Here is a 19,307-nt window from a genome sequence, read left to right on the forward strand (position 1 = left end):
TTATTATAAATCACAAAATCACATCCATTCATTTTGAGTTTTCCTCATCATTTAGGAAATAGCACTATACTAGTTCGTGAGCAATCTCTAGCTCTCTGTGTACATTTGAGTACATCACTTACTTACCCACCCGGGCCTCCTGTTTCTAAATTATTTCTGTAAGTGTTAGGTCTAACATTTGATCACCAATAGCTGGTTGAAAAAATGTCTTCCTTCCAACTATTGATTCAAAATGTAAAGAAAAATAGAGCAAAATAATGAATAAATCTCACCTATAACCTCAGGAGAAGAGACAAAGATACAAGAAAGCCCAAGGAGCCTTGAGTCTAGCAAATCAGAAGGCAATTCATCTTAAGAAGAAAACAAGTGGTATTTACATTATTAAATCACAATTACGAAGCCAATCAGCTACAGAAGAGAAGAGACCATTTCCATCAATTATTACTGAACTGAACATAATTTTTCAATCACCAGCAGATTGTAAATGGGGGCTACAGCTCATCCAGGAACTCTTCTATCATAGGAGTTATTAATCAGGTATTAACTTTGTCGAATTAGCAAGGACACCGATGAGATGGTGAGGAAGCAGGATACAGAGAAGACAGGAGGAGGCAGCCAGGTTAATTCCTGAGAAGGAGGCACAGAGCACTTGAGAAGGAGACCTGCGGTCAGCCACCGAAGCAGCCAGGGCTCCTGCTGTGTTGAAGAAAACATTTGGCTCCAGTGTTTTCATTCCAAAGAGTCAACACATGAGCAGGTAAAAATAAGTAAGTCATGCACAATTTATTGGCTGTTTAGTTCTTGTGCAGGAGAGCTGTAAGGACTACAGTATGCACGGGGCCTGACCACAAGGAAGCTCTGGGTTTGGGTCACATGGCTGACTGCTGACTTTGGTAGGATCCCCACCTACTCCCCTAACTACTTAGGTGCTTCAATGCTGGTGCAAAGTATAAACTGCCTGCCTCATTAGAACCTCATGTACCTTTGTGGAGGATGAAAAAACACATACAAAAGACTTCGTTCTCCATCCTGAGCTTCTGACATCAGGATTGTTAATGACTTCTGTGTCATGGGGTCTAAAGCAGTTGCTAGGCACCCAGAAGATGATTACCATCCAGGCTTTTGTTTTAAATAAACAGGAAAACAAAGAGTGTTGGCTCAGGGAGGAGGGAGAAGGGCAGCCAGCTGGGGTGCAGGGGATAGATAGCCAGGTGGTGGGGTTTATAGAGGTGTCTCCACCAAAGCAGATCACCTGTTCATTTCCCATGCAAATGCCCAGTAGGTGACAGCACCTCAAACTGGGTGACAATAAGGATGGATCCAGAAGCTGAGATCTACTTGTCCCCCCTCCTGCCCTCCCTCCCTCTCTCCCTTTCTTTGTTCCTTTATTCAAGGAATGAATTGTCCCTACAACCTAGGACTGAAGGACTCCTACCACTGAGGTCTGAAAACTAGAGACCCTTTCCTCAGCATTTGGGATGCTCTAGAGAGGAAAGACAGTACCCCCCCAAACGTCACTTAGACTGAATTTCTCACATGCAAGGCTGATGGGGGCTCAAGAGATCAACAATAAATGTAACAATGATTCTTATAATGGAATTTTGTGGAATAGAAATCACATGTGCTATTTCCCTTACCTTGTCCTCAAATAACTCTGACTCATCCTTTGAGTCTCAATTTAGATTTGACTCTTTCAGGGAAACCTGCTGCACTAAATATTTCCTTTTCAACCTTCTAGAAACACTTGTCAGCCTTCTATGCCCTGCTTTCTTCTCTGAGTGCCTGATTAATATGGGCTACACCAACTGGTTCCCCTGCCATTGGTTTGTGTTTGGCGTGACCACTAGGAAGCCCAGCAGGTGATCAGAAAGAAGGAAAGTGAGCTCAAATGTGAATTTTCCAGGAGGGTCACCTCCCACGACTGAGTCACTTCACCAAAGAACATAGCTTCTCTCGAGTCAGCCCTCTCCACATAACTCCCCCCTTTAACCCAGCAATTGCCCAGCTTACCCCCTCTGGCCTGGGGCAAGAAAAATCCTGCTGTTATTAGCTTTGGATATGGGTTCCCTTTATATACCCTTTCCATACCTTGTAAATAATTCTCGTATTAAATCTGCCTACAATTCTTCACAATCCAGTGTGCCATTTGATTCCTGCTAGGGCCTTGACTCTGACCCTTAAAGTCTTAGACGTCCCTTCTCTAGGCTCCCATAGAACCTGTACTTATAATTACATTTATCCCTGTAGTGCAGTAATGCTCAGGCTAGTGACTTTCCACCACAGGGAGCACTTTGCAATGTCTGGAGACGCTTTTGGTTGGCAAACTGGGGGTCAGGAAAGGGATATTACTGATATCTAGAGAGTAGAAGTCAGGGTGGATGCTTAAGACCCCACAAGGCACAGGACAGTCTCCCACAACAAAGAATTTTCTGTTCCCAAGTAGCAATAGTGCTGAGGTTGGGAACCCTGCAACGGAGTGTAAATGTCTGGTTAGTTGTCCAAATCTCCCTCTAGAAGGAATCTCAGTCAATGCAAGGACCATCCATGCCATGCACAGTGGCTTCCCGGACCTCATGCCATTCCTGACCCATGATAGGACCTCACAAACAGGGGCCGACAAATATTAAAAATGAATGAATGAATGCACTAATGAAACCCAGTTCTTGTTTTCCATCACCTAACTGGCCAATGCTGAGGATAAGACAGATTGACTCATACCTATACATAAACCTAGCAAGAAATAACACAATAGATGCATGCTCTCTGAAACTTTTATCGGGATTTAGAGGAAATATCTGGTACTCTTTAGTTGTGGGAGGGTGGTGCCATGAGATGAACAGGCAGGGCAGGTAGTACTTGAAGCAGGCTCTGACATGTTATTTTAGCAGGCAGAGCTGGATCAGCACGTAAGTCAGGAAAACAGCATGAGCAAGGGGAGGAGTTAGGACAATTCTGGAAAGCAAACTGTACGTTATTTTTTCACTCTGACTGCTTTTCTCAGGACAATTACTGATGGCTCTTGGTTAGAGGATTCTGGCTCCAGGGGAAAATTCTGCCCTGTAAAATGACCTCAGGGAAATTGCTGTCAGGAGCCAATAGCTATTTTCATGTTTTGCTTTCTCATTATACTTTCCCACTTTCATATGATTAGCAAGAAACATGCCCACTATGTACAAAGCACATGATAAGCAGCATAGGTGGGATTTTTTTAGGGGGGCTGGAGGGTAGGATGAGGTGGATGGGATTAGAAACACCAGGCCTATGGGGCACCTGGGTGGCGGAGTTGGTTGAGCATCTGATTCTTGGTTTCAGCTCAGGTCGTGATCTCAGGGTCGTGGGATAGAGCCCTGCCTCAGTCTCCATGCTCAGCATGGAATCTGTTTGAGAATCTCTCTCCCTCTGCCCCTTACTCTAATGTTCTCTCTTTCACTAAAATAAATAAATAAATAAATCTTTTTAAAAAGTAAAATAAAACACCAAGTCTGGCAAATACAAATCACTCAGTAAACATCTATTGAATTTAATCCTCCCGCACACATCGTTTTATTCTGGTCTCATTTGTGTGGTCTCTAATTTTAGACTCCAAATGACGATAAACTCACTTTTCACTTCTGTTTCTAGCTTTACAGACCCAGCTTCTTTCAGGCCATAACCTGCTCTTGGAAAACAAGGTCTGAATAAATCAGCATTTGTGCCCAAGAACTCGGAGAGGTCAGCAATAAGAAAAGTCATCTTAAAAGTTTGGCTGTGGAAGTCTGATTTGGAAGGGTAAGGACCAATGCTCAGTGAGCCAGAGGCCACCTTTCTGAGGTCAGGCTTCAGTGGGCTAATATCTAATCAGGAGCCACCAAGCACCTCATCACCCTGCTGGGCGGCCCCTCCACAATGGGGATGCTCCACTGCCTTTTCCATGAACTGCTCACAGTGACAGCCCCTCAGAGAGGCTCTGGGGTGAGGACAGAGTGCAGACAGGAAGGAGGGAACCAGTACCCTGTGCCCTTGGGGGATGTGGCAGCAGCCCTCCCTCACTGGGATGAAATGGGGTTTGTGGTTTTGTGTAACCAACTCTCTTGCAGAGAGGAGAGAGGGACCGCTTTCACATCCAATCAAGCTGCTCTATGGGAAACAGGATGAACTAACTTGCGGGAAATCCACTCCAGCACATAAATTGCTTCATGACTGCAGGGACATATAATATCTGTACACAGCCAGTATGCACACCACCTGGCAACGATGTGATTTTCAGTCTAAAATGTCAATTTATTTATTTTTTTCCAGTAGGGCTTAGTAATCATTCACTGACCCCAGATGGAATAAGCATGTCAGGGGCAGTGCCAGGATAACATCTGATTCACCCTCTTCCAGGGAGACATTTGTAATTTTTTTTTAAAGATTTTATTTATTTATTTGAGAGAGAGAATGAGAGAGCACATGAGAGTGGGGAGGGTCAGAGGGAGAAGCAGACCCCCTGCCGAGCAAGGAGCCCGATATGGGACTCAATCCCGGGACTCCAGGATCATGACCTGAGCTGAAGGCAGTCGCTTAACCAACTGAGCCACCCAGGCGCCCGAGACATTTGTAATTTTACGAACAGAGTGTAACACGATTATAATAGAATGTATCACATAAACTTGGATATATTACAGGTCAAAACCGTCTCCTAAAACATAACAGGGACATTCTGAAATGGCCTGATCTAAGTTCTATGATCCTAATACCAACATTGAAAAGGAGTTTCACTGGGCTTGCTCATCTCATTTCAACTTTATTGTGAACTCCTTAAATTCAGCACAGGACCACAACACTGCTTTAGGTGGCAAACGATCACACTCTGTCCTACGCTCATGAGGTGGATGCCTTGGAAATACTGGAAAAATGAGTGCAAAGTGGCCACTGAACTCAGAGAACTTAGGTGTTACAGCCAAGGGTCCTCTAACTCAGGTACCTCATTGCCAAAGGAATAGTCCTTGTTAGCCATGTTGGTTCCCCTATTCTGTCTTCTCATCTCTTGTATTGCCCTTAGAATAACTGATCTACTTTCACAGATAAGATTCTATCAAGGGCTTGGGAGGGGAATGGTAGCAGAGATGGCAAAAATAATAGCTACTCTCCCTGTCCCTGGAAAGCATATTCATTGCTGTCTCCCTCAGTGTCAGAGAGACAGGAGCCCAGGCCTGGTGATAGGCTATCATTCAGCCCCCAAAGGAACCTTTACTCTTCTGGTAGTAGCTCTAATCTTCAGACACTCAAACATTGGGAGAAGTGAGTAATCGGCAACAAGACCAACACTGGATTTGTTTCCTGTAATAACCACTTCTAACAAGGCGGAAATAAATAGGACTGAAATCCCCTTGGCCAAAGGTTAAACTTCCAAATTTGTCCTCAATCAAGATCCCCTTGAGATCTCATTCAAGAGAGTGAATTATGTCCTACTCTGTCAGAGGCAGCCACTGTCTTCATCTGTTGACCGGCGTAATTAAGAATGTCACACTTTCACCTTCAAAAGGGTTTCAGTGTAGACAATACATTATATGAAAATGCTACATTTAAATAGTCCCAAACTCAAAAGTCCTCTTGTGTTTAAATATGTTAAGCCAAGTGGATATCAATCGACACCATCTTTGTCAAATTAATTCTTTGTCGAATTAATTTATTCATTCATCCTATATATGAAAGATTACCTACTACACTCACTAGGATCCCTGCCCTCTCTTACATTTTAGTAGGGAAAGAACAGACATCGGCTCATATAACAGATCATATGTGTTAATGGTTAGTGGCTATAAAACCTGTTTTTAAGTAGCAGAACCCTCTGTGCCTATAAGATCCTACACTGGAAATTCATTGAGTTATAAAAGCTGAGCTGCTACTTCAGGGTTGGGGTGGGGAATGTGGAAGAACCAAGGACCTAAGTGCAGTGATCACTGTTAACCATTTGTACCTTCTCTCTGTCTCCTTCCCTTGTTCTCTTCCTCCTTCCTCAACCACAGAGGCACCTGTGGGGGTTAACAGAACTCCTAGGCTTTTTATGAACTACAGTTAGTGATAAACAGGTTCCCATTGTTATGCAGAACACAGTCCAGTAGGGGAAACAACACAGAAACAGATATAATATTAATTAACAATGAAAGATTTAGGTAGTAAGTCAGAACAAAAGAAAGATGTCCAAGGCTGTGTGAATTAAACAACTAAGAATTCTGATAACCCTTAAAGGAATTTTAAGGCAAGAGAGGTCACACTAGGCTGGAAACTTTAAAATTTAGTTTTAGTCAATTATTTTAGGGTTTGTGCATTTTAATTGGAAGAAAATTCCATCTACTTAGGCTAATAACCTCGTGATGCCTCTTGTTCATTTCCAAGTACGCTGTTGTCAGTGGCAATAGAAGAGAGCCGAAAGGACTTTCGGTGTTCCCAGTTAGCCCATAACCCCATTATTCATCCATTTATTCAGTAAGTAATAAATGATTCTACCCGTGTTTCATGTAGAGGGTGGTGAGGGTGGAAGCCCAATCGACTTCCATCAAAAAGCAACATAATTCACCTAAGTCATCAAGTGTGGACAGAACAATAGTGAACATGCATAGTGCTTTGGACTTGTCAGGGGAAAGTTATCAAAGAAATTTGTGGTATTATCATTGTATTGTTCAACATAGTCCAGTTAAAATTATTTGAAGATTTAAACAATACCTTTTATAATACTCTTTACAATTCCCTGGTTGTATAAAAACATATTAATCCTGTCGTTAGACCACCAATGCTTGTGTCAGGCAGTAGGAAAACACAAATGAGACGATCCTCACTGGAGTCTTAGGATCATAAAGATGATTGCAATATGGAGTGTGGTAAGTTCATCAAAGGGGGAAGTCAGGGAGCGTGGGAGCTGACAGGAGGAACAGAACCAGACTGGTGTGGAAGGTTCCAGGAGGATCTGAGAGCTAGGGAATGAAGAGGAATTAGCACAGCCAAGAAGTTCGGAAATGGTGTTCCCAGCAGAAGTGTGTGGGGGCTGTTCAAGGTGCAGGCATAGCAGGGAGTCCAACCAGTTAGGAAGCACAGGAGCAGAGTGGGGGCCAGATGGGAAGGGCCTTGAATGCCACCTAAGGAATGATCCCTTCAAACAGGTAACAAGGGACAATAACAAGAGGTGTAAGAGACACACCCTGCTCTTAAAAAGCTTACACTATAGTGGTTGATTAGGGCCACACCCACACACAACACAATGCATCCCCTCAACATGTATGCATTGAAAGCCTACTATGTTCCAGGGACTGATTAATGACTAATCATAATGCAGCAAATGATATAAAATCCCTGCCTTTTAGTGAAGGGACAATTAATAAATAACAACCAATACAGAACAAATATAACATCAGACAGTAATAAGGATTGTGCAGAAAGGTCAAAATAATAATAACAATAATAATTAAAATGTACCAAGTAATTACTGTCTGACAAGCACTTGCCATGAATTTTTCTCATTTTCTATGGAGAAGGCCATGGTGTGCCCTCCCAGATTTCTTCTTCTTTACTGAAACACTCACTTTCCCAGCTGTAGGGAGTGCTGTCTGCTGAATCCCTTCAGGAAATTAGAGTGGTAGATGGTCCTGACCAATGTTATGTCCCTTTCCTTGGGGGCATGCATCCAACCGCTGACTGCTCCAGATGGGCCCTTGGCCTTGATCAAAGTCAACTCTAAAGGCCTTCTCAGCACCAGAGACCATACAGGATGGGCCCAGGCTTGTGCTACAACTCCTGTTCAGTTCAACTTCTCCAAGCCACTGACCTACTTGCTCATGCACTAACAGAGTTGCTGTTGACTAAATTCCCAATAAAATTCCTATTTCAGTGTCAGAGACTGCTTCTTAAGGAAAGCAACATAAGACACTTGGCAATCACTCAAGAAACTGAGTCTCAGGCCAGTCGCTTGACCTGGGTCCCACAGTTAGGAAGGAGTGCTCTTAATCTCCACATTTTACTGCTTCTGAAGCACGATGGACAATCAATCACTGCTATTGTTGCTCAGAGGAGGATGGTGATGCATGCAGCCAATATAGTGTTATCCAGAACTTCTCTCAGAGAGTACTTATCTGACAAGACCACTGACTCCAAAAAACATCCCAAACACCTCAAAACATTCATTTTCTCATTCAACAAATATTGAGCACCTCTCTTGTGCCAGGCACAGTATTGTACATGGCGGGACGCAGAGCCCAGAGCACACACTTAAGAGCTTAGATTCCAGTGAGGACAACTGGTCGACCAACCCTCGTGCCAGTGGTGCATAGGAAATAAACACAGTAGGCTGAATTGGGTGGAGAGCTATGGGAATGGGGAATGGGCTGTTCTATCCTGGGTGGTCAGAGACAACCGCTCCAGTAAGGTAACATTTAAAGGAGACTGACAAGGGGTAGGAAAATAATACACGAGGATGTGGCAATGGTGGGGGAGACAATGGTGTTTGAGTAGAAAAAAATAAATGCCACACAATCTATGCAGCAAAGAGCATGCACAACTAAAAGAACACCTCCGGAGCCCACTCAGACCTGACTTACACTAGTATCAGGCAAAAGTTACTTAAGTCTGGTTATCCCCCCTTCCCTGGGCTACCTGTGGTGTAACAAATCCTGACCAGGGGCTACAAAATGTGGATTCTAATCTAGACTTGCAATTTAATTATGCTTCCATCCCTTCTTCAGCAAGTCAATGATGGTGATTCCTTACCAGCTTCCCTTGCATAATTTTGTCAAGCTCTGATGAGGCAATAATAAGTAAGGAGTAAGAGTTCATCTATCACCATAATATACCAGTACCCAAACCTTTTGGTCTCAGGACCCACTGACACTTAGAAATTTATTAAAGACCTCAAAGAATATGCTTTACTATTATATTATACCTATTGATATTTACCATATTAGATATTAAACTGAGACAAAATTTAAGATATTTACTTAATGATTTGCTTTAAAATAACAATAATAAACCCATTACATTCTAACATAACTAAGACATTTCTATGGAAAATAAACACTTTCCAAAATAAAAATTTATTGAGAAGAGATTTTACATTTGGGCAAATATCTTCAATGTCTGCCTTAACAGAAGACGGTTAGATTTTCCTATCTGCTTTTCATTCAACGTGTCGTGAGAGGTTATGGTTGAAGTATGTGAAAAAATGCAGCCTTACATAGAGATGCACTTGGAAGAGATAATATTTTAGCAGCCTTTTTAGATAATTGCAGATATTCCTTTTTGATATACACCAAAACATGACAAGTGGTAGTTTCTTAAGCCTTGATTTCAATATGAAATCAGAAACTACATTGATAAATGAACATTTTATACTCTGTTACTTTAAAATCCACTGTCTTATCTTTCCCTTTGGATGGATTTTTTTTTTTTTTTGTGCATCATTTTGGAACATTATCAGTTATTTAGAAAATCTTCATTCACTGATATATGTAGCTCTCCAAATGTTGACACATTTCATTATACAAAATAAAAATAAAAATCACATCTGTTAATGTCACCACCAATTACATCAGAAAATCTTTAGGCATTGAGAACCTATTCGGCTCATGATAACAAATCCATGTTTTCCAAAATTGTAGTTTTAGCTTGAAAGTTCAAATTCTATTTTTGATAATTTTTTATAACAAATGCTGTCAGTTGTTTTCCTCTAAGTGACAGGCTCACATTATTCATTTCCAGGAAAATTTTTGCCAGATCACCAAAACCGAGTCTGAATAACCACAAGTATCTGTGACTTGGTCTTCCAAGTAAAAATTCTCTTTTCTGGTTGGGGAGGGGGTATGCTACTTCAGCTCACAACTCAAATAACCTAACAAATGATTTCTCCTTGAGAAACCACCATACTTTGTGCTTCATGCATACGTTCTTTTACATTTCACAGAATAGTAAAGTCATGTATTACAGTGTTGAGTTGTTATAACAATTTTTGCTGTTTCAATAAGAACATTCTTAGTTGTAAGTTAAACTGCTTTTTTTCTTACTCTGAATAGGAATACAATGAAGACTAGCAGAACTAATGATGTAATGTATGTATTTAAAAAAAAAACAAACAAACCCTAGGAGTTTACAGATGCAGGTTTCATTATGTATGACCTTGTGTTGTTGATGAGTAATTTTTTAAATCCTTCCTCAATAAATCTTATACCCATCATCAAAAAAAAAAAAGACTAGCAGAATTTGATGATGCTTAATTGATGAGCGCTAAGATTCTAGCATGTATAACTACCATGGCCTTTGTACCATTAGAAGTATCAACACATTGCAAAAGGCAAATTACGTCTTAGTAATACTATGAAAACAGTTTTGACCTCACAGACCCCCTGAAAGGGTCTTGGGGATCAGTTAATCACAGGGTAAATAAATCACACTTTGAGAACTGTTGCCAAAATAGAAACTTTGATGCACTGGGGTGGGCAGGGCAGGGACTGTGGGAGGAAAATGTATATTGACTAAAGATAAATGAAATTTCAGCAGCAAAAATTGATGACTGGCATTCTGACAGCAAGGAAGAATAAGGAAAAACTATAAAAAGTAGATACATGACTCAAAAGCATTGCAACTGGGGGTTATCTTGAACAGGAGTAAATAACCAGGCACTTCGATAGCTCTGGAGAGCATTCACGAAACTCAGCATTGTTGAAAAGCACTGTTCACAACAATGACCTTGGATCATTAAAACAATGTTAAAAAACATCAAACATCTTATGTTTAAGAAACCAAGGAAAGGAATGGTATCTCTTAGAAAGAATTCCTCAAAAAGATTCCCATAACAATCACTGAAATTTTTAAAAATTGCTTTGAGGTTTTATTAAGATATCTACTGTGAAGACTAGCTCATTTCAGGTGATGGAAAAACAAAGCATCTCAGTAATTAAATGAAAGTCCATGAATTAGGTACGACTACTTATCTCACTTTATAGCTGGGCAGTAGTGCTGAATGAGATTAATGATGGCTTTGTGGATACTGAATAAACCAAAGGAGACAGTGTGAACCCAATTTTGAGTCTCACACATTGAGCCACCGCCACCCACACCTCCTGAACAGTGTGGCATTACCTATGAAATCAAAACTCAGCATCTAAGAATTTGAGCCCCACCCAGGAGGACCCAGGGAAGTTGGGGTTCAGGGATATTAAATGTGATTTCTGCCCATCAGTCATCCTGAGCTGGGAGCCCGCAGCACTGAAGGAGAGATGATGATTTATAACATCTAAATAATGCAGTCAGCTTTGCTTCCTGGCCAGGAGCCTCTTTGTTAGGGTCCCTGAGAGCAGGTTCCTCTGCCCCGAGACTCACAAGAACACATCTTCAATTACATTGCATCCTAACCTCCCTGGAAGGGAAGAAAGAACAGGCATCCAACAATCAGGACAATATATCTTAATCTGTCTGGCCCATCTCTTAGGCAAACATGCAATTCATGGCAATGAAGTGAATTTCCACAGAGAGAGGGTGGCGGGTGACCAGGCCTGAACAATTAGGTTTTCCTGGAAAGCAGTGCTAAGTTTGCAGCTGGAAGTGGTCCCTGAAGGTCACACAGGGGGAAGGGCCAGGGTATCAAAGATGGCAAAGTTCCTAGACCTCAGGAAAAGAGGGCCAACCGTTTCAAAATGACCACCAATGCTCTTCTCGCCTGCTGCTGCATGGTCTGGTAGGGCAAGTATAGGAAGTGATTAACCGACTTCCCTCACACCAATTATCTGGATTAATCAGGTTAAAAAATATCCACTTAATCCAGATCACTGAAGCAAGAACTCTGGGACTCTGGCTTGAATTTTGTGCATAATTGCCACAACTTTCTCCTCACAGTTTCTCTGTAACTATAATCTGGGAGTTGTGCCTCAGAGACCTCATTACATCCTCAGCCCACATCAGTTCATCTCCTTCCCTTCCCATTTTGTCCCCTTCACCAGCATCCCTTTCCCCAGCACCATCACACACTTATACAAACACTCTTTTCTATCACTGGGCACAAAGATAGTATTTGTCACCTACTCAAATAAAGTGCTTAGCTTTCTAATCTCTAGGCTTAGTGTTGAGGCCCAGACAGCTCTAACAGACTCCCCAGGAAAGTCAGAGTTCTTGCTGTTTAAAGTGTGGCCCCTGATCAGCATCATCATCAGCGGGAAACTAGCTGAACCTGTAGCACCTCAGGTCCCATCCTGGGGGCACTGAACAGCTTCTGTAATTGAAAAAGCCGCCACGTTATTCTTAGGCATGTTACCCTTTGAGAAGCCCTGACCTACATTTCAAAGTTTGAGAAACTTTGAAGGTCCAGGGCTCTGGGTTTAGGCCCTGCTCTGCCACACTGAGAAGTAACTCTTAGGCCATTCAACTTTTGAGAACGTCCATTTTCTCATCTGCAAGAGGGTAGGGCTTAGATGAGATACTTAGTTCCTAAACTCGGCAGATAAATCATCTGTATTATTTAAGTAGATATCTAAAAATACAGATTATTGGGCCTCTCTCTGTGGAATCCTAATTCCACAGTTTCTGAAATGCAGGTAAGCTTGGGTCCTACCGTTCTAGAACTGGGCATATTTCCCAAATTCTAAGAGACCATTGTTCAAATGTAATGGGGCCACATAATAGGAAAGGCCATGTAGCCTTGGGCAAGTTACTTAACTGCTTTGAATCTCAGTTTCTTTATCTTGAACATAGAAATATTATTATCAACTCCCTGGAGTCTCCAAGATTAAATAATTTATACAAATCACTTAGCACATAAACAAAATACATTTCATTATGTTCCCAGTCTCGCTCTCATTTCCCTGAGCTCCTACCCTTCTTTTTCTGCATTTCTAACACATTGAGAAGGTTCCTCTTTCAAGGCCTCTGCACTTGCTGTCACTTGTCTGAAAAGTTATTCCAGATGGAGCAGGTTTCTTTCTTCAGGGCTCTGTTCAGAAGTGAGACCTTCACTGACTACCCCACATGAAAGCACAAACACTCCCTACCAGCAGACCCCCAGCCTCCTTCCTTAGCCTATGTTTTTACCAGAGGACTTTACCATCTGACATTATATATATACTTGTTTACTTATTTATTGTCTGACCCTCATGCCCACCCCTACTGCCTCCCGCCTGGCCACTAGATTTTAAGCTCCAGGAGGCCAAGAACTTTGTTTTGTTCACTGTTGTATCTTTAGTGCTTAGAAAGTTACTCTATACTTATTTATCAAATTAATGAATGACTATATAGTCTTTTCCATTAAACAGATACTCTATTTTCTTTAGTTATTTCTTGTTTTGATGGCCCTTGCCTTACCTTTTATCTGGGAAGATAAAGCACGGATGCTTTCTCAGGGCATTCTAAATTAACTCCATATAGAGTAAATTGCTCTATTTATTAATAAGTTAACCATATGACTGGGATCTGCATTTTTTTCTTTCTTTCCTCTTATGTAATTAATAGATGAGTAGATCCATTGGTAAAAGAATCAAACAATGAAGAAGTATGTTGTATAAAATGTAATTTAGTCCCTATTCATACTCTCTCCCCGTTCCCTTCCCCAGAGGAAAGCATGGTTCACAATGTGTGCTACATCCTAATATTACATTTTTTGTGCAGATACACCTATAGAAGGATGTATATACACATTGATTTTTTTTTATTTTATGTAAATGTGATAAGAATATACATACTACTCTGCATCTTTTCCAGGATATACCTTTCTGTGTCTGTATGGCTTTTCCTTATTCTTTTGTTTTGTTTTCTTTTTGAGAATTTATTTATTTATTTATTTGTTTGTTTATTTATTTATGTATTTGAGAGAGAGAGAGAGGGAGAGCAGGTGTGCACATGAACATGAGCAGTGGGAGGGTCAGAGGGGGAAGGAGAGGGACAAATAAACTCTGTGCTGAGTGCAGAGCCCATCCTGGGGCTTGATCCCATGACCCTGGGATCATGACCTGAGCCAAAATCAAGAGTTGGATGCTTAACCAACTGAGCCACCCAGGTGTCCCTCTTCTTTATTCTTTTTATTGGATGCATAAAAAGGTATACCATAATTTATTTAAATGTCCCCCTCTTCATGGGTATTTAGATTGTTTCTAATTTCTATCAGTTAACTATGCTCCATGAACATCCCTCTACATCTCTATTTGGTAATGTTACAAGAATTCTTTAGAAAAGATTCTTAGAAATGCTGAATTAAAATTTGATCAGTGCTGCTAAATTGACCTACCTTGGGCTTTCAAGTTCTTACTCTCACCTATGGTTTGTGAGGACGCCCACCTCCCTGGTTCTCACCAAAATCAAATGTTATTTACCTCCTAAAATGTTGCCAATTCCTTTGCTTTAAATGTCATAATTTGTAATGACTTGATTTCTACTGAAATAAATCATCTTTTTATATTTATTATCGACTTATTTCGTTCTACTATATGTTTCCTATTTATTTACTCATTTTTTTCTATCAAATTGTCTTTTTTTCTATTAGATTTATGAGAATTCTTTATGTATTCTGTGTATGCTTCCTTTTTTTTCTTATAGACATTGAGGATATTTTCTTCTGGATGGCCTTGTATCTTCTCATTCCACTGATGAATCTCTCTTTCATTGTAATATGTTTTAACATTGCCAAATCTCTGAACCTTTTTATCACATTTGCACCTAGAGTATAGCTTAAGAGGTTATTCCCAAACTCAAGGTTTTAAAAGTATCCTTTATATTTTTATGACACCTGGTGGCTCAGTCGTTAAATGTCTGACTCTTGATTTTGGCTTAGGTCATGATCTCAGGGTCCTGAGATTGAGCCCTACATGGGGCTCTGCACTCTGCAGGGAGTCTACTTGAGATTCTCTCTCTGTCCCTCCCCCCCACCACAGGCACACATTCTCTAAAATAAGTAAATAAATAAAATCTTTTAAAAAATCCTATATATTTTCAAATGCTTTTTAATTTTTATGTTAACTCCTTTTGAAATTCATTTTGAACTATTCCAAATGCTTCTCTTTTTAATGAAACAAAATTCTTTGCTTTTTACCACTAACATTAACATGTCTTTCAAAATGAAAAAAAAAAGGGGGGGGTGCCTGGGTGGCTCAGTCATTAAGTGTCTGCTTTCGGCTCAGGTCATGGTCCTAGGGTCCTGGGATCGAGCCCCGAGTTGGGTTCCCTGCTCAGCGGGAAGCCTGCTTCTCCCTCTCGCGCTCCCCCTGTTTGTGTTCCCTCTCTTTCTGTGTCTCTCTGTCAAATAAATAAATAAAATCTAAAAAAAAAAAGAAAAAATAATAAGGTTGATTGTAGAATGATTTTACATATTTGGGTCACTGTTTCACATTCCTGTCCTTTCCTTTCTTGTGAATTAGGAATCATTTTGACTTGGTCTCCACCGACGTACACTCAGAGAGAGAAGTTCTGATCTTCTCAAGTATGTTAACTTCCCTTCCCACCTAGGCTCTCCTTCCCTTCAGACTCAGGAAGAATGCCTCATGGATACAAGACAATAGCAGGGGGAGAGGTCATGGGAGAAAGTCCAAGTAATTCTGCATGAAAAAAATAAACTTTTATCAGGCCTGGCCACCTCCTGTTAGAATAAGAAATGGCTTTTAAGTGGAATAAATTGCAAGAACCAGTTAATGATTTGAACTGCATCAGCACTGTGGAAAAAACAGTTGGCTTTGGCAGCCCGGCATCTTATTTCTTACGAGGTGTCTATAAGCGTGTTTTTTTTTGTTTTGTTTTGTTTTTTTTAAAGATTTTATTTATTTGACAGCGAGAGAGGGAACATAAGCAGTGGGAGTGGGAGAGGGAGGAGCAGGCTTCCCGCGGAGCAGGGAGCCCAATGCGGGGCTCGATCCCAGGACCCTGGGATCATGACCTGAGCCGAAGGCAGACGCTCAACGACTGAGCCACCCAGGCGCCCCTATAAGCGTGTTTAAAAGCTGGTGTGGGAAGTGCCACCAACAGAGGGTCCATGGGTTTTGCCTAGATGTAGATTAATCCCTTGCCTGCTCAGAGATCATGACCCCCAACAAGCACCCAGAGCTGGTACCTTGAGTCTGTGTCATTAATATGCAGCAGATATGCATTTGGCTATTTTGGCCCAGATCCCAAACAAAAGAAACTGAGGCAGGTAATTTTAATTATGCATGAACATATGTGTATTTTTGTAGAGGCTTATTATAATGCTGTTGCTTCAAATTTGTAACAAGAAGGAAAGGAAAAAGGTCACCTAATACCTTTTCCTTTGTGGAGGGGGGAGGGGCTCCACAGAACAACAAAAAGAGCAAGAGATAAGACTATTCTAGGCGGAGAAGTGTAAAACTAAAGGATAATACAATCGAGCTGATGCAGTTTAAAGACTACTCATTACCTGGCCTGAGATGCGGCACCCACTGTTGCTAGTGGTTGGAGATTATTTCTCAGCCTGCCTCTGGCTGATAACAGACTCGTCCACTGGCCTGAAGGCTTATTGTTCTGCGAGCAGAAATTGTACCTCAGACAGAAGCAAAGTTGTTCTCAGCCGCAGCCATGTTGCTTTGGCCCTTCCTCTCTCTTCAGTGGGATTACAAAGAAAATCAAGAGTTTATATCACCTGAGAGGTGCTCTGGGACTTTTCCAGTACCTCCCCCCTCACACGTCCATGACCTAATTTGGATCAGGGTAATTCTGAAAATAAAATGCTGAAGTTTTCTTTTCCTTGAGAACAATGGCACATTAGTCAACTTAAAAAGACTTGCTCACAGCACAAATTGTATGTACAACTCATTTTGCCCCTTAATTATATTCCACCTTGTTTTATTATTTAAAGTCATCATATGAGCTAAGTGTTTATAGATATATAAAATGTTAGAGATGAAGTTTAACACTCCCTTTAATAGGCTGGCACGTGGAAACCCAGAAAGCCACGGAGACTATGCTCAGCCAAGAATATTGAGTAGGGAAATGAAGTTTCTCCTCCTTCTCCCCAAGGCAACACTGTGAGAAAGGGGTTTCTGGGTCAGGTGGAAAGGGAACCAAGTACTAAAACATGGCGGAGATCATAGCTTCTCTCAGGTCTTACTAATAATGTTCTGTGCAACTAAAGTCGAAGTTCAGACTCTTCCATCCACTGTTCAACCTGCTTCTAAAAGTAGGAGTGCTGACAACTTCGGAACAGCATACTTAGCTTCAAGGTGCTTGCCAAGATTGAGTAGATAAATTCTAGGAGTCAAGTGACATTCACTACTTTCTGACCTCCCAGCTCACAAACTTATATTTGTACCTAATCTCATTACCTTTTGGTCCAAAGGAAGAAGTGCTCCTTTGTCTTAGACAAAACTAATCTCCCCATCTGGCCACCCAATCCATTCTCTCCCTCTTTGCTTTGACCCTGCTCATTCCATCAGCCCTCTTTAGTTTCTAAACTATTCACTGTCTTCTGGCTTTTGGAGAAATCTATAGAGATGTCCAATCCTTTTCCCTCATTAAAAACAACAAAACAGTAACGTCCTTAAACTATAAATCCCCCCTGAGCCAAAGTACATACCTCTCCTTCTCTCTATACTCAAACTAATCAGAAAAGAATGTACATTTTCTTTTTTTTTATTTTTTAAGATTTTATTTATTTATTTGACAGAGAGAGACACAGCGAGAGAGGGAACACAAGCAGGAGGTGGGAGAGGGAGAAGCAGGCTTCCCGTGGAGCAGGGAGCTGGATGCAGGGCTCGATCCCAGGACCTTGGGATCATGACCTGAGCCAAAGGCAGACGCTTAACGACTGAGCCACCCAGGCGCTCCAAGAATGTACATTTTCAATCTGTATTCCCCTCCCTCTATTCTTCACCTTTGACCTTATCGGTCCATTGCAACTGCCTTAGCCAAGGTGATCAGTAGTCTACAATGTACATGCAACCAATTCTTTCAGCCTTGCCTTCTCTTGACTCTCCATGGTCCAGTGTCCTGGATTTTTGGACCAGTGGTCCAAGCGACCAATCCATTATTTTTATTGTTTTGTTAAAATCCCTTATTTTTGATATGATCTCTTCTTTTGGATTTAATATCATCATTTTTTCTTAATTTTCCTACCTGCTAAAATTCTTATTCCTGTCAGTTCTCCTATAGAGGACTCCTTTTTCTTTTGCCCATCTCTTAGTGTTGGTGACCCCTACGGCTCTATCCTCAGCCCTTTTGTTTTCTTGCATCATGAAACCCTCTTGGTGTTTTAGCTACCATCCACTGTACAAATCAAAATAAGACAACTCTATCAGACGATTCTACATTTTTCAAATGAGAACTGAAACAATTTTGACAATTTTTAGGAATGTAGACGATATAATCAAATGTTTATGTACTCATATTTAATTATTTAAATTAAATGAACATGCACATTTAAAATAACATATTATATAAACCAATAGGCTAATTTAGAAATGTCACTTTTCCTCTCACATGGTCAATTCGATAATGCCCATGGATCATGATATCAGGCTCTTAGGTGTCCCTAGAGAAAGTAATGAGTCATCTAACACAGCTTTCCAAGGCATAGCATCTTCATTCCAATATTTGAGCTAGAGCACATTTTGACCTTTTGAATCTTCTTATGATGCCATAAATGGAAATTAAATTCTGAACTATTAGTAGCCATTTGCATAAAATGCTGGTGGTTTTGTTTTTCATAGAGCATATATTTGTGATTCCCACTTACTGTGTTGCTTTTTTAAGTGATTTCTAAAAATCTGTTTATAATAATACCTAACACTTGTAATTATTAGGTAACAGCTTCAAAAAGATTCTTAAATCAGTATTAAAAATCTTTAACTTTTCTCTCAATTGATTCTATTAGACAACCTCCTAAATATCCCAAAGTAGCATTGATTGAGGTAGTTTCAAGTTAATGTGTCTGCCCAAACATTACTTTATTTCTCTACACAAGTAATTAAGAGAGCACTTTGGATTATGGAATGCTCTATGTGGACTCTAAGGTAAAACAGCTCTCCCTTTTTCTGGAGACTAATGTTAAAGGAAAAGCTCACATTGAATTAGGTCATTTATGGTAAATGTGAATGGATCTCAAAACTATATATACCTCCCGGAACTATTCTGCACTCCAGAATCATGAGTCTAATTGTATACTGAGCCAGTCACATCCAGATTTCACGCCCCAAATTCAGATGTCCAGAATTATGCTCATTACTTTGCCTTCAATTGACTTGTCATCTATACCTTATTGAAAGCAAACACTATCAAAACCAGTTAGCAAGTCAGAATTCTGGAAATAGCCTTAGACTACTACTTTTGTCTTATTGGCATGTATTCACTAAACGGATTTTTATTGAGCACCTACTCTGTTC

At 40.7% G+C, this 19,307-nt stretch overlaps 1 protein-coding gene across 1 annotated transcript in view; it reads right to left on the reverse strand.

Moving 5' to 3' along the window:
- The window catches only part of OPCML (opioid binding protein/cell adhesion molecule like), a 490,752-nt gene that overhangs the window by 29,871 nt on the left and 441,574 nt on the right, over positions 1 to 19,307 (reverse strand). The window lies entirely within an intron of this gene.

Source organism: Mirounga leonina, unplaced genomic scaffold, assembly GCF_011800145.1.
Source record: "Mirounga leonina isolate KUSES-001 unplaced genomic scaffold, KU_Mleo_1.0 Mir_153, whole genome shotgun sequence".
Lineage (NCBI taxonomy): Eukaryota > Metazoa > Chordata > Mammalia > Carnivora > Phocidae > Mirounga > Mirounga leonina.